The sequence below is a fragment of the Sinohyriopsis cumingii genome, chromosome 3 (assembly GCF_028554795.1).
Source record: "Sinohyriopsis cumingii isolate HCF-2022 chromosome 3, ASM2855479v2, whole genome shotgun sequence".
NCBI lineage: Eukaryota > Metazoa > Mollusca > Bivalvia > Unionida > Unionidae > Sinohyriopsis > Sinohyriopsis cumingii.
The window spans coordinates 57,836,363-57,851,159 of record NC_142963.1 but is presented as its reverse complement, the minus strand read 5'-3'; the positions used below and the strand labels follow the sequence as shown (position 1 = coordinate 57,851,159).

The following is a 14,797-nucleotide window of genomic DNA, read 5'->3' as shown; positions in this document are numbered from 1 at the left end:
TGAATATTTAATTTCTGTCTCTGTTACTATCTATCCAATACAAGCACATCGCATAAAAAACTCAGAAGATGTATTCCACGAGTCTGGACATTTATTATGGAAATTTATTTATCGTTTAAATGCTCTCTCACTCTCTCTCTCACACACACCTCTTATTCCCTCTCTTTCACTCTCCCCCCCCCACAAACATTCGCTGCTCTCTTTTACAGAAACATGCGCTCCTCTCTCTGTGTCTGTCTCTCTGTGTGTCCCTCTCTCTATGAAGGTCAATGCCAATACCCACATTAGGATACATTTTGACCCAGTTCTAAGACTAGTACGATTAGAAGTATTCAAAGAAATCGATAAGAGGAGATCCGTAGACACCTGCGAACATCAACGCGCTTTGTGATGGACCAGATGACAGATTTGCAGTAGCAAAATTTGTAATATGGTTTCCTAAATTTTTAGATCGTTGTGACTTCTTCACTTTCCACGAAACTTAGTTCCAAAGACCGATGAATAATCTCATTTTCCGCTATTTTCGATTAAATTTCCACATGCGATCATGGATCGAACAATTTGTTGAGACAGATAACATAGAAAAAATATTCTTACACACACGCAAAGAAAATGCCTTTTCTGCCTGGTCTATTTTCTAAATTGGTGGTAATGAATTTCACTATGTACTGTTAAAAATATTCCAATTGTTACGACTCTCTGGTCTTAAACTAAGTAAGAAAAAGAGCGTAAAACCAAGAGGTTTCAACATATTCAACATTTAATTTCCATAGAGTAAAATAACTCCTGGATTCGTGCTTAGAACGTCTGCCTTGGATGTGAGATGTCGCGGGTTCGAACCCCGGCCGAGTGATACCAAAGAATTATAAAAAATGGTGCGAGCAGATGCCTCGCATGGCGTTCAGCATCAAGAGGTCAGCGTTAGGACAAGTCGACCTGGTGTCAGGCAGGATAATGTGACTGGGTGGGACATGATGCTCTATGTCTGCGATACAATGCCGCAGTGCTAGACATCAATCAATTGTTAAAGTGAAGTTAAAAATCGAAATCACACACACACACACACACACACACACACACACACACACACACAGAGGGGATATTTATATAGAGTAAACAGTGCAAATGTAGAAGGAACTCACAGTATTGTGAATTAAACCCAAAATTGTTGTAAACGTTTACTCACAGGTCCAAAAGCATAGATTGTACCGAAACAATTCCAAGAAAGAATATACTGATGAGCCATCAGTTTTGAAAACTGTGACGTCCTAACACTCTTCATGTATCACAATGCTATAATCTGGAAAGTCTTGAATAAATTCACAATAATCCCAAAATAATGTTTTAGTGCGAAAAGGATCAATGAGCACTTTGTAATTCCAATGAATTTAAATAAATAAATCATCTAAAGTTTTAACTGAAAAGAACTGATTCAGCTACAGATGTTACGATGGAAATGAATACGTCTGATGTAAACAACCTTAATTTAAAAATCTAAAACACGATAAGATGAGCAGGATGTGGGTCAAAAGTTAATTTCCCTAACATTCTAAAATGTAAACAAGGTCAGGTCTTTTGCTAAAATTTTAGCAAATAAAATGGCAAACATTAGGTCGACCAGGAATTTCCAAAGGTAAACCTGTGTCCTGAACTCAGATTAAGGTAACCATGTTTTAAATATTATCTTACTGTTTATTCATCAGTCGTGTCCAGAGGTTAGCTATGAAATGTGTTGTTTAAAGAAACGACTCTTACAATCAACAACGATGAAAAAGGAAACACAATATAGTTGCATATAACATAAATCATTGTTATGTCGTGAATGTAATTCTATGGACAAAAAAAAATCGCATTTTAACTATTTATATAGAAACGTTTCCAAAATGAGTTTTACTGGACATAGTAGTCTTGCGTCTGATTAGTAAAGAACGTTAATAGCGGTTTTACTGCGCAAATATCCGTTTTATGGGCTTCGCAGTTGTGTCTCCAGTTAATCTCCATTTACTGTGCACTTTTATCAGACATATCATTGCGATGTGTGTAGTGTGGCAGTTTGTAGTGATGTCTAGCACTGGGGTATCATGTTCCTCCCAGTCACGTTATCCTGACAACAGGCCGACCAGTCCTAATGCTGAGCGACAAGCGAGGCAACTGTTAGTACAATTTTTAGAGGTCAGTTTTATGTATCATCTGGGATTCGAACCCGGGATGCTCTAATCACTTAGGGCTACCAAGCGGTCCTCAGTATGCTACTGCGAAACCAGCGTTATCGTCCTCAAATACAAGACAGATACATATATTGAAGCACAGTCTTCTATATTTTCATACTTTGTACTCATGATAACTTCAACAGACTGCATAGAACACAAACTGGTCATTCAGGCTGACCGTATTTTGTTATTAGGCAGACAGGATAGTGAAATTATTTGCCTATTTCCAAAACATATGAAATTAACAATTACAAATCTGACAGGTCTTGAAACTGACAATGTACACGTGAGGGATTGTTTTTCAGTTCATAATATTATGTAAACAGAAATTTAGGAAAGGTGAATATTTCTGGCACCTTTTCCATCAGTTAAAACCTTAAACTTCAATACTTGTCGCCACGATTTTTACAACAAAAGAGAATACTATAATTTTGTTTCATTTTACTGGTACAGAGAGATGGATGGATCATTTATTGCACATAACAATGTTTATTAGAACTATGGTATGATATTGGCATGATCACCGTCCCCATGATGGACCACTGATATTACACGTACATGGGTACATGGTCGGTTAATCGATTTTGATCGATTACTTTCCCACACACAAAAAAAATAAACATTCCTCTTGCAAAACAAGACACAACGAAAAACCGCTGGCGCGTGTTTTCGTGTGTCCCGATGTTCACACCTAGTTTGGAGCAAATGAGTTTATTTTCATGGTGCAATATTTCAACCGTTTCTGAGATAAATTACGTAGGAACCAAGTATAATTTTACTTCTGATCTCTGTCACTCATTAAATTGAAAAGAAAATGCAGAAACTAATCATGGCATCTTTGTGGGACCTTCCTTTCAAAAACATTGCTTCCAGAGAAACATGGCAGAGAAACTGTCCGTTTCTCTACTAAAGGAAAAACACTGAAGAAAAATGGGAATATGTTTAATCGTATGACTGTTTATGGCATAATTCCTACCGATACATTCGTTAGCAATCTGCTTTATTATTATTATTATTATTATTATTATTCGCACATGGTGATGTTAGATATTTATACATATCCTTGCACGGCATGTATGGAAAACAAAAATTCGTGGTGTCATTCCACCTCCACCCCCATCCCACCAGAATTCCCTAAACGTTCAATCTAGAGAGTACGCTCAGTCATTGACACTGTCAATGATTCATCGAAATATTTTATAGCAAGTCAGTCTGAGTAGTAACCCACAATTTGTTTCAAATAATAGTCACAAACACCTGGAAAAGAAATTTTTTTGATGAAAACAGCGAGTAATATTCTCGACCATTCTACCACATTCTAGCTGATACGACAACAACACGTTTCTATTTATAAACAGCGGGAGTTTCAACCTGCACTAATTATAGGCATCACGCATGCGTACAAAGTTCAGGCGTTGTTTATTTCCCTTCTCGCCACGTGCTTTCTCCAAGTGTCTCGAAAGGTCGAGAATTTCTTTTTATTGGTATATATACCTATACCAACAAACGGGATTGCATGAACGAGAGTAGAAGGATAAGAAGCCTGAAATACAACACGTGTAAACTCCAAGAAAATATATAAAGGGAGATACACAGCCCATTTATTAATCGAGAATATTAGTCATAAATAATTTGAAGCAATGACAAACTACTTTGTGCCTGTTTCAGTTCCTTGCAGTGGCAGACGACAGTGCTATGCAAGGCACGTATTTGCACCGTCTGAACTATATTACAGACCGTCAGTGTTAAGCGATATGACCTTGGACCTACTGCCGTTTCTGCTGTCTGATTTCCCGGCCTTCAGCAATGGTCTTCGCCGATGTGAGAAAGAGAAGAAACCAGTGGTCAAGCCATGGACTAAAGTACTTAAGGTCAAAGGGTATGACCCCGAAGATATCAAAGTGATGGTTGAAAATGGCAAAGCCACTATTCACTGCAGACACGAGGAAAAGGATGGTGAGAATTTTGATTTGATCGAGAGTCGTCGGAGTGTACCGTTACCGGAAAATGTCGATCCCGCCTCTGTGAAAACATTCATGATTGACGAGGACTCATTGCTTATTCAAGCCCAGTTCAAGAAATCAGCGCAGGAAACGACAAAGAAAGTGCAAGCCGCAAAAGAAACGAAGACTGTACCAGAAGATGGGACTGAGAGGAAATTGCCAATTGTAACAGAGCAAACGAAAGGTGAGAACAAGGAACAAGAGAATCAGAAAGAAGAATCCTGCATCCTTACAGCCGAGAAGCCTGTGGCCTGTAGGTATAATGGAGAGAAGGAAGTAGTTGAAACTGGTGCGGAGGAAACTCGAGAGATTGTAAAGGAGGAGGGTGGAAATGTACCCACACCCACGGTGGAGGATAACCGTGAAGAGGAAAGCACATGTAAGTGCGATTCACCTGCTTGTGAACAAAGATCAGAGTCACCTTGCAAGTGCAATGGAAACGTTTGTTGTGAGCAAAATTGGGGTGTTATACCTTTGTTGTATGCTGATAAAGACAGAGACTACACCTTAATGAAAGACTATGAGTGGGATTCATCTTTCACCGAAAAGAGTGAGATAGTAGAGAAAGATGGTACCAACGTTTTCCTAATTTCAGTCAGCCTGAAAGATTATAACCCCGATACGGTATCTATCCGCTACATGGGCGACCAGCTGGAGGTATGTGCTAAACAAGAGTCCTGTGACAAGGGGTTCACCTGTTATCAGGAGGTGTTCAGGCGCTACACCGTCCCTGAGGGGTCTGCGATAGCATGCACGAAGGCAACTATGAACGATAATGGGATTGTGAAAATCAGCGTGCCTATCAATCCGAAATAGAAAGAACGAGAAATGATGTTTTTGATTCAAATGAGCTGTTTTCTTGCAAGTGGAAATGTGAATGACTGTATAACTTCATGAAGTATGTGACAGTGTATATATACATTTTGTTTCCAAACATAGCATTTTCATTATTTATTATTTTCTTTACATAAAACGACAACGCAGATCCTTGTCGGAACCCTGCGTATAAGAATTAATTTTGCAGATTAATAAGGACGACATTTATAAACTCATTTTTTATAAAATTTTAAACGTTAGTACCATGTTGATTTCAATTGGAAGATATTTAACATTCTACTGTATGCTTAGATCACAGCAGATAAAAAGTGGTTATTAAAAGAGTAATTCTTCATGCGAATTCGGCCGTTTTTATTTTTAATTAAATTATCCAACTGAATTATCATTATGTAAGGTTTCTTTTACAAATAAAAACGCTGTTAAAAACAAATACATACAATGTTTTGTTTCTTGAATATTTAATTTCTGTCTCTGTTACTATCTATCCAATACAAGCACATCGCATAAAAAACTCAGAAGATGTATTCCACGAGTCTGGACATTTATTATGGAAATTTATTTATCGTTTAAATTCTCTCTCACTCTCTCTCTCACACACACCTCTTATTCTCTCTCTTTCACTCTCCCCCCCACAAACATTCGCTGCTCTCTTTTACAGAAACATGCGCTCCTCTCTCTGTGTCTGTCTCTCTGTGTGTCCCTCTCTCTATGAAGGTCAATGCCAATACCCACATTAGGATACATTTTGACCCAGTTCTAAGACTAGTACGATTAGAAGTATTCAAAGAAATCGATAAGAGGAGATCCGTAGACACCTGCGAACATCAACGCGCTTTGTGATGGACCAGATGACAGATTTGCAGTAGCAAAATTTGTAATATGGTTTCCTAAATTTTTAGATCGTTGTGACTTCTTCACTTTCCACGAAACTTAGTTCCAAAGACCGATGAATAATCTCATTTTCCGCTATTTTCGATTAAATTTCCACATGCGATCATGGCTCGAACAATTTGTTGAGACAGATAACATAGAAAAAATATTCTTACACACACGCAAAGAAAATGCCTTTTCTGCCTGGTCTATTTTCTAAATTGGTGGTAATGAATTTCACTATGTACTGTTAAAAATATTCCAATTGTTACGACTCTCTGGTCTTAAACTAAGTAAGAAAAAGAGCGTAAAACCAAGAGGTTTCAACACATTCAACATTTAATTTCCATAGAGTAAAATAACTCCTGGATTCGTGCTTAGAACGTCTGCCTTGGATGTGAGATGTCGCGGGTTCGAACCCCGGCCGAGTGATACCAAAGAATTATAAAAAATGGTGCGAGCAGATGCCTCGCATGGCGTTCAGCATCAAGAGGTCAGCGTTAGGACAAGTCGACCTGGTGTCAGGCAGGATAATGTGACTGGGTGGGACATGATGCTCTATGTCTGCGATACAATGCCGCAGTGCTAGACATCAATCAATTGTTAAAGTGAAGTTAAAAATCGAAATCACACACACACACACACACACACACACACACACACACACAGAGGGGATATTTATATAGAGTAAACAGTGCAAATGTAGAAGGAACTCACAGTATTGTGAATTAAACCCAAAATTGTTGTAAACGTTTACTCACAGGTCCAAAAGCATAGATTGTACCGAAACAATTCCAAGAAAGAATATACTGATGAGCCATCAGTTTTGAAAACTGTGACGTCCTAACACTCTTCATGTATCACAATGCTATAATCTGGAAAGTCTTGAATAAATTCACAATAATCCCAAAATACTGTTTTAGTGCGAAAAGGATCAATGAGCACTTTGTAATTCCAATGAATTTAAATAAATAAATCATCTAAAGTTTTAACTGAAAAGAACTGATTCAGCTACAGATGTTACGATGGAAATGAATACGTCTGATGTAAACAACCTTAATTTAAAAATCTAAAACACGATAAGATGAGCAGGATGTGGGTCAAAAGTTAATTTCCCTAACATTCTAAAATGTAAACAAGGTCAGGTCTTTGCTAAAATTTTAGCAAATAAAATGGCAAACATTAGGTAGACCAGGAATTTCCAAAGGTAAACCTGTGTCCTGAACTCAGATTAAGGTAACCATGTTTTAAATATTATCTTACTGTTTATTCATCAGTCGTGTCCAGAGGTTAGCTATGAAATGTGTTGTTTAAAGAAACGACTCTTACAATCTACAACGATGAAAAAGGAAACACAATATAGTTACATATAACATAAATCATTGTTATGTCGTGAATGTAATTCTATGGACAAAAAAAATCGCATTTTAACTATTTATATAGAAACGTTTCCAAAATGAGTTTTACTGGACATAGTAGTCTTGCGTCTGATTAGTAAAGAACGCTAATGGCGGTTTTACTGCGCAAATATCCGTTTTATGGGCTTCGCAGTTGTGTCTCCAGTTAATCTCCATTTACTGTGCACTTTTTTCAGACATATCATTGCGATGTGTGTAGTGTGGCAGTTTGTAGTGATGTCTAGCACTGGGGTATCATGATCCTTGTCGGAACCCTGCGTATAAGAATTAATTTTGCAGATTAATCAGGACGACATTTATAAACTTTTTTTAGAAAATTTTAAACGTTAGTACCATGTTGATTTCAATTGGAAGATATTTAACATTCTATTGTATGCGTAGATGACAGTAGAAAAAAAGTGGTTATTTAAAGAGTAATTCTTCATGCGAATTCGGCCATTTTTATTTTTAATTAAATTACCCAACTGAATTACCATTATGTAAGGCTTCTTTTACAAATAAAAACGCTGTTAAAAACAAATTCATACAATGTTTTTTTTCTTGAGTATTTAATTTCTGTCTCTGTTACTATCTATCCAATACAAGCACATCGCATAAAAAACTCAGAAGATGCATTCCACGAGTATGGACATTTATTATGGAAATTTATTTATCGTTTAAATGCTCTCTATCTCTCTCTCTCTCTCACACACCTCTTATTCTCTCTCTTTCACTCCCCCCCCCCACACAAACATTCGCTGCTCTCTTTTACAGAAACATGCGCTCCTCTCTCTGTGTCTGTCTCTCTGTGTGTCCCTCTCTCTATGAAGGTCAATGCCAATACCCACATTAGGATATATTTTGACCCAGTTCTAAGACTAGTACGATTAGCAAAATTTGTAATATGGTTTCCTGAATTTTTAGATCGTTGTGACTTCTTCACTTTCCACGAAACTTAGTTCCAAAGACCGATGAATAATCACATTTTCCGCTATTTTCGATTAAATTTCCACATGCGATCCTGGATCGAACAATTTGTTGAGACAGATAACATAGAAAAAATATTCTTACACACACGCAAAGAAAATGCCTTTTCTGCCTGGTCTATTTTCAAAATTGGTGGTAATGAATTTCACGATGTACTGTGAAAAATATTCCAATTGTTACGTCTCTCTGGTCTTAAACTAAGTAAGAAAAAGAGCGTAAAACCAAGAGGTTTCAACACATTCAACATTTAATTTCCATAGAGTAAAATAACTCCTGGATTCGTGCTTAGAACGTCTGCCTTGGATGTGAGATGTCGCGGGTTCGAACCCCGGCCGAGTGATACCAAAGAATTATAAAAAATGGTGCGAGCAGATGCCTCGCATGGCGTTCAGCATCAAGAGGTCAGCGTTAGGACAAGTCGACCTGGTGTCAGGCAGGATAATGTGACTGGGTGGGACATGATGCTCTATGTCTGCGATACAATGCCGCAGTGCTAGACATCAATCAATTGTTAAAGTGAAGTTAAAAATCGAAATCACACACACACACACACACACACACACAGACGGGAGATTTATATAGAGTAAACAGTTCAAATGTAGAAGGAACTCACAGTATTGTGAATTAAACCCAAAATTGTTCTAAATGTTTACTCACAGGTCCAAAAGCATGGAATGTACCGAAACAATTCCAAGAAAGAATATACTGATGAGCCATCAGTTTTGAAAACTGTGACGTCCTAACACTCTTCATGTATCACAATGTTATAATCTGGAAAGTCTTGAATAAATTCACAATAATCCCAAAATACTGTTTTAGTGCGAAAAGGATCAATGAGCACTTTGTAATTCCAATGAATTTAAATAAATAAATCATCTAAAGTTTTAACTGAAAAGAACTGATTCAGCTACAGATGTTACGATGGAAATGAATACGTCTGATGTAAACAACCTTAATTTAAAAATCTAAAACACGATAAGATGAGCAAGATGTGTGTCAAAAGTTAATTTCCCTAACATTCTAAAATGTAAACAAGGTCAGGTCTTTTCCTAAAATTTTAGCAAATAAAATGGCAAACATTAGGTAGACCAGGAATTTCCAAAGGTAAACCTGCGTCCTGAACTCAGATTAAGGTAACCATGTTTTAAATATTATCTTACTGTTTATTCATCAGTCGTGTCCAGAGGTTAGCTATGAAATGTGTTGTTTAAAGAAATGACTCTTACAATCTACAACGATGGAAAAGGAAACACAATATAGTTACATATAACATAAATCATTGTTATGTCGTGAATGTAATTCTATGGACAAAAAAAAAAATCGCATTTTAACTATTTATATAGAAACGTTTCCAAAATGAGTTTTACTGGACATAGTAGTCTTGCGTCTGATTAGTAAAGAACGCTAATGGCGGTTTTACTGCGCAAATATCCGTTTTATGGGCTTCGCAGTTGTGTCTCCAGTTAATCTCCATTTACTGTGCACTTTTATCAGACATATCATTGCGATGTGTGCAGTGTGGCAGTTTGTAGTGATGTCTAGCACTGGGGTATCATGTTCCTCCCAGTCACGTTATCCTGACAACAGGCCGACCAGTCCTAATGCTGAGCGACAAGCGAGGCAACTGTTAGTACAATTTTTAGAGGTCAGTTTTATGTATCATCTGGGATTCGAACCCGGGATGCTCTAATCACTTAGGGCTACCAAGCGGTCCTCAGTATGCTACTGCGAAACCAGCGTTATCGTCCTCAAATACAAGACTGATATAAATATGACTGATATATATATTGAAGCACAGTTTTCTATATTTTCATACTTTGTACTCATGATAACTTCAACAGACTCCATAGAACACAAACTGGTCATTCAGGCTGACTGTATTTTGTTATTAGGCAGACAGGATAGTGAAATTATTTGCCTATTTCCAAAACATATGAAATTAACAATTACAAATCTGACAGGTCTTGAAACTGACAATGTACACGTGAAGGATTGTTTTTCAGTTCTTAATATTACGTAAACAGAAATTTAGGAAAGGTGAATATTTCTGGCACCTTTTCCATCAGTTAAAACCTTAAACTTCAGTACGTGTCGCCACGATTTTACAACAAAAGAGAATACTATAATTTTGTTTCATTTTACTGGTACAGAGAGATGGATGGATCATTTATTGCACATAACAATGTTTATTAGAACTATGGTATGATATTGGCATGACCACCGTCCCCATGATGAACCACTGATATTACACTGTTACACGGGGGGACTGAATGTCCCTCCGTATATGGCTTTCGTTTTCTAGGGGTTGACCGCCCTCGATGTTATTGCCCGGTTCGAGTAAATATAAATATAAGTGGTGAAACTTATAGGTGGAATAGATAGAGATCTGAGCAGGTATATAGAACAAACCAACACGAGCCCCCATACATGTAAACAAACAATTTAATCAATTACATACAAACACTGTGAAAATTCATTACATCAGGAATGTACTCTGCTTTTAGAAATTTAAACTTCCACCGAAATAGAAAGAAAAACGTAAATAGATCTAAATAAAATAGTCGATCTGTTTACTGATAGATTTAGTTCATCATAGGATCGAGTGAACAATCGAAGTCAACGTCTTGTACGATTCCATAACCTGCTCGTCCTCAGTCTGTTTTTGCTTCCTCTGTCGCTGTTCAGACCCTTGGATCTCAGGATGATACTTTCTACCACCCGTCTCAGGATATTCTCAAAATACTTCTTCAGAAATTAATACGTCGCAGGGTTGCGTCACAGGATTATATGTCTCACTGTACTCTTCTCTATGCTTCTCCGTATAGGTCTCAGAATAACATCCCTCATTCGTCCCAAACGTCTCTGGAGCTATTTTCTCCCTTTGCTTTCAACGTTCCTCCCTCTAATCGGTAAATTAGTTCGTCGGTTCCTTTCGACAATCGTCCTCTTTTTGGACAACAGTTCCTTTTAACGAGAATTTCTTGCAAATTCCCGGAGTCGTAACCTTTGGGTTTCCACTTGTAGGAAAAGCTTAGACTGATTAAAATTCGATACGGGCGATATTAAAACCTATGAAATTTTGTGTTGGAAAACGCCCTCTCATTTAACGTAACCAATCAGAATCAAATATCTCTGCCGCCTTTTTCCAGAGGCGCCAAAGTCAGGGTCAACTTGACCCTGGTAGTTTGAGTAACAGAGTTTCTGCGTTCTCTCAATTGTGACAACTTTACCATGAAAATGAAGTTTTCCTTGTCCTAAATTGTCCGCCTGGCTGCTGTATAAACAAATGTTTAATTAGGACAGAATTCTCCCTCTAAAGGACATTACCGTACACGGTAGTATGGCGACATGATACGTGCTTGTCTCCATAAATCCAATTAATGGTTGTCTGGTCTCAACTAATGTATTATTGTTAGATCGACATAAAATTTGCCACTTCACATACACGTACATGGGTACATGGTCGGTTAATCGATTTTGATCGATTACTTTCCCACACAAAAAATAAACATTCCTCTTAGAAAACAAGACACAACGAAAAACCGCTCGCGCGTGTTTTCGTGTGCCCTGATGTTCACACCTAGTTTGGAGCAAATGAGTTTATTTTCATGGTGCAATAATTCAACCGTTTCTGAGATAAATTATGTAGGAACCAAGTATAATTTTACTTCTGACCTCTGTCACTCATTAAATTAAAAAGAAAATGTAGAAACTAATCATGGCATCTTTGTGGGACCTTCCTTTCAAAAACATTGTTTCCAGAGAAACATGGCAGAGAAACTGTCCGTTTCTCTATTAAAGGAAAAACACTGAAGAAAAATGAGAATATGTTTAATCGTATGACTGTTTATGGCATAATTCCTACCGATACATTCGTTAGCAATCTATTATTATTATTATTATTATTATTATTATTCGCACATGGTGATGTTAGATATTTATACATATCGTTGCACGGCATGCATGGAAAACAAAAATTCGTGGTGTCATTCCACCTCCACCCCCATCTCACCAGAATTCCCTAAACGTCCAATCTAGAGAGTACGCTCAGTCATTGACACTGTCAATGATTCAGCGAAATATTTTATACCAAGTCAATTTGAGTAGTAACACACAATTTCTTTCAAATAATAGTCACAAGCACCTTGAAAAGTAATTTATTTGATGAAAACAGCGAGTAATATTCTCGACCATTCTACCACATTCTAGCTGATACGACAACAACACGTTTCTATTTATAAACAGCGGGAGTTTCAACCTGCACTAATTATAGGCATCACGCATGCGTACAAAGTTCAGGCGTTGTTTATTTCCCTTCTCGCCACGTGCTTTCTCCCAGTGTCTCGAAAGGTCGAGAATTTCTTTTTATTGGTATATATACCTATACCAACAAACGGGATAGCATGAACGAGAGAAGACAGGATAACAAGCCTGAAATACAACACGTGTAAACTCCAAGAAAATATATAAAGGGAGATACACAGCCCATTTATTAATCGAGAATATTTGTCATAAATAATTTGAAGCAATGACAAATTACTTTGTGCCAGTTTCAGTTCCTTGCAGTGGCAGACGACAGTGCTATCCAAGGCATGTATTTGCACCGTCTGAACTATATTACAGACCGTCAGTGTTAAGCGATATGACCTTGGACCTACTGCCGTTTCTGCTGTCCGATTTCCCGGCCTTCAGCAATGGTCTTCGCCGATGTGAGAAAGAGAAGAAACCAGTGGTCAAGCCATGGACGAAAGTACTTAAGGTCAAAGGGTATGACCCCGAAGATATCAAAGTGATGGTTGAAAATGGCAAAGCCACTATTCACTGCAGACACGAAGAAAAGGATGGTGAGAATTTTGATTTGATCGAGAGTCGTCGGAGTGTACGTTACCAGAAAATGTCGACCCCGCCTCTTTGAAAACATTCATGATTGACGAGGACTCATTGCTTATTCAAGCCCAGTTCAAGAAATCAGCGCAGGGAACGACAAAGAAAGTGCAAGCCGCAAAAGAAACGAAGACTGTACCAGAAAATGGGACTGAGAGGAAATTGCCAATTGTAATAGAGCAAACGAAAGGTGAGAACAAGGAACAAGAGAATCAGAAAGAAGAATCCTGCATTCTTACAGCCGAGAAGCCTGTGGCTTGTAGGCATAATGGAGAGAAGGAAGTAGTTGAAACTGGTGCGGAGGAAACTCGAGAGATTGTAAGGGAGGAGGGTGGAAATGTACCCACACCCACTGTGGAGGATAACCGTGAAGAGTAAAGCACATGTAAGTGCGATTCACCTGCTTGTGAACAAAGATCAGAGTCACCTTGCAAGTGCAATGGAAACGTTTGTTGTGAGCAAAATTGGGGTGTTATACCTTTGTTGCATACTGATAAAGACAGAGACTACACCTTAATGAAAGACTATGAGCGGGATTCATCTTTCACCGAAAAGAGTGAGATAGTAGAGAAGGATGGTACCAACGTTTTCCTAATTTCAGTCAGCCTGAAAGATTATAACCCCGATACGGTATCTATCCGCTACATGGGCGACCAGCTGGAGGTATGTGCTAAACAAGAGTCCTGTGACAAGGGGTTCACCTGTTATCAGGAGGTGTTCAGGCGCTACACCGTCCCTGAGGGTTCTGCGATAGCATGCACGAAGGCAACTATGAATGATAATGGGATTCTGAAAATCAGCGTGCCTATCAATCCGAAATAGAAAGAACGAGAAATGATGTTTTTGATTCAAATGAGCTGTTTTCTTGCAAGTGGAAATGTGAATGACTGTATAACTTCATGAAGTATGTGACAGTGTATATATATATTTTGTTTCCAAACGGAGCATTTTCATTATTTATTATTATCTTTACATAAAACGACAACGCTGATCCTTGTCGGAACCCTGCGTATAAGAATTAATTTTGCAGATTAATAAGGACGACATTTATAAACTCATTTTTTATAAAATTTTAAACGTTAGTACCATGTTGATTTCAATTGGAAGATATTTAACATTCTATTGTATGCTTAGATGACAGTAGAAAAAAAGTGGTTATTTAAAGAGTAATTCTTCATGCGAATTCGGCCATTTTTATTTTTAATTAAATTACCCAACTGAATTACCGTTATGTAATGCTTCTTTTACAAATAAAAACGCTGTTAAAAACAAATACATACAATGTTTTGTTTCTTGAGTATTTAATTTCTGTCTCTGTTACTATCTATCCAATACAAGCACATCGCATAAAAAACTCAGAAGATGCATTCCACGAGTATGGACATTTATTATGGAAATTTATTTATCGTTTAAATGCTCTCTCTCTCTCTCTCTTACACGCACACACCTCTTATTCTCTCTCTTCCACTCCCCCCCACAAAGATTCGCTGCTCTCTTTTACAGAAACATGCGCTCCTCTCTCTGTGTCTGTCTCTCTGTCTGTCTGTCTCTCTATGAAGGTCAATGCCAACACCCACATTAGGATATATTTTGACCTAGTTCTAAGACT

The 14,797-nt window shown here is 37.7% G+C and overlaps 1 pseudogene; it reads left to right on the top strand.

The window, feature by feature from the left end:
- Positions 1–3,742: 3,742 nt before the first annotated feature.
- LOC149802909 (uncharacterized) lies at positions 3,743–14,440 on the top strand (annotated as a pseudogene).
- Positions 14,441–14,797: the final 357 nt, after the last annotated feature.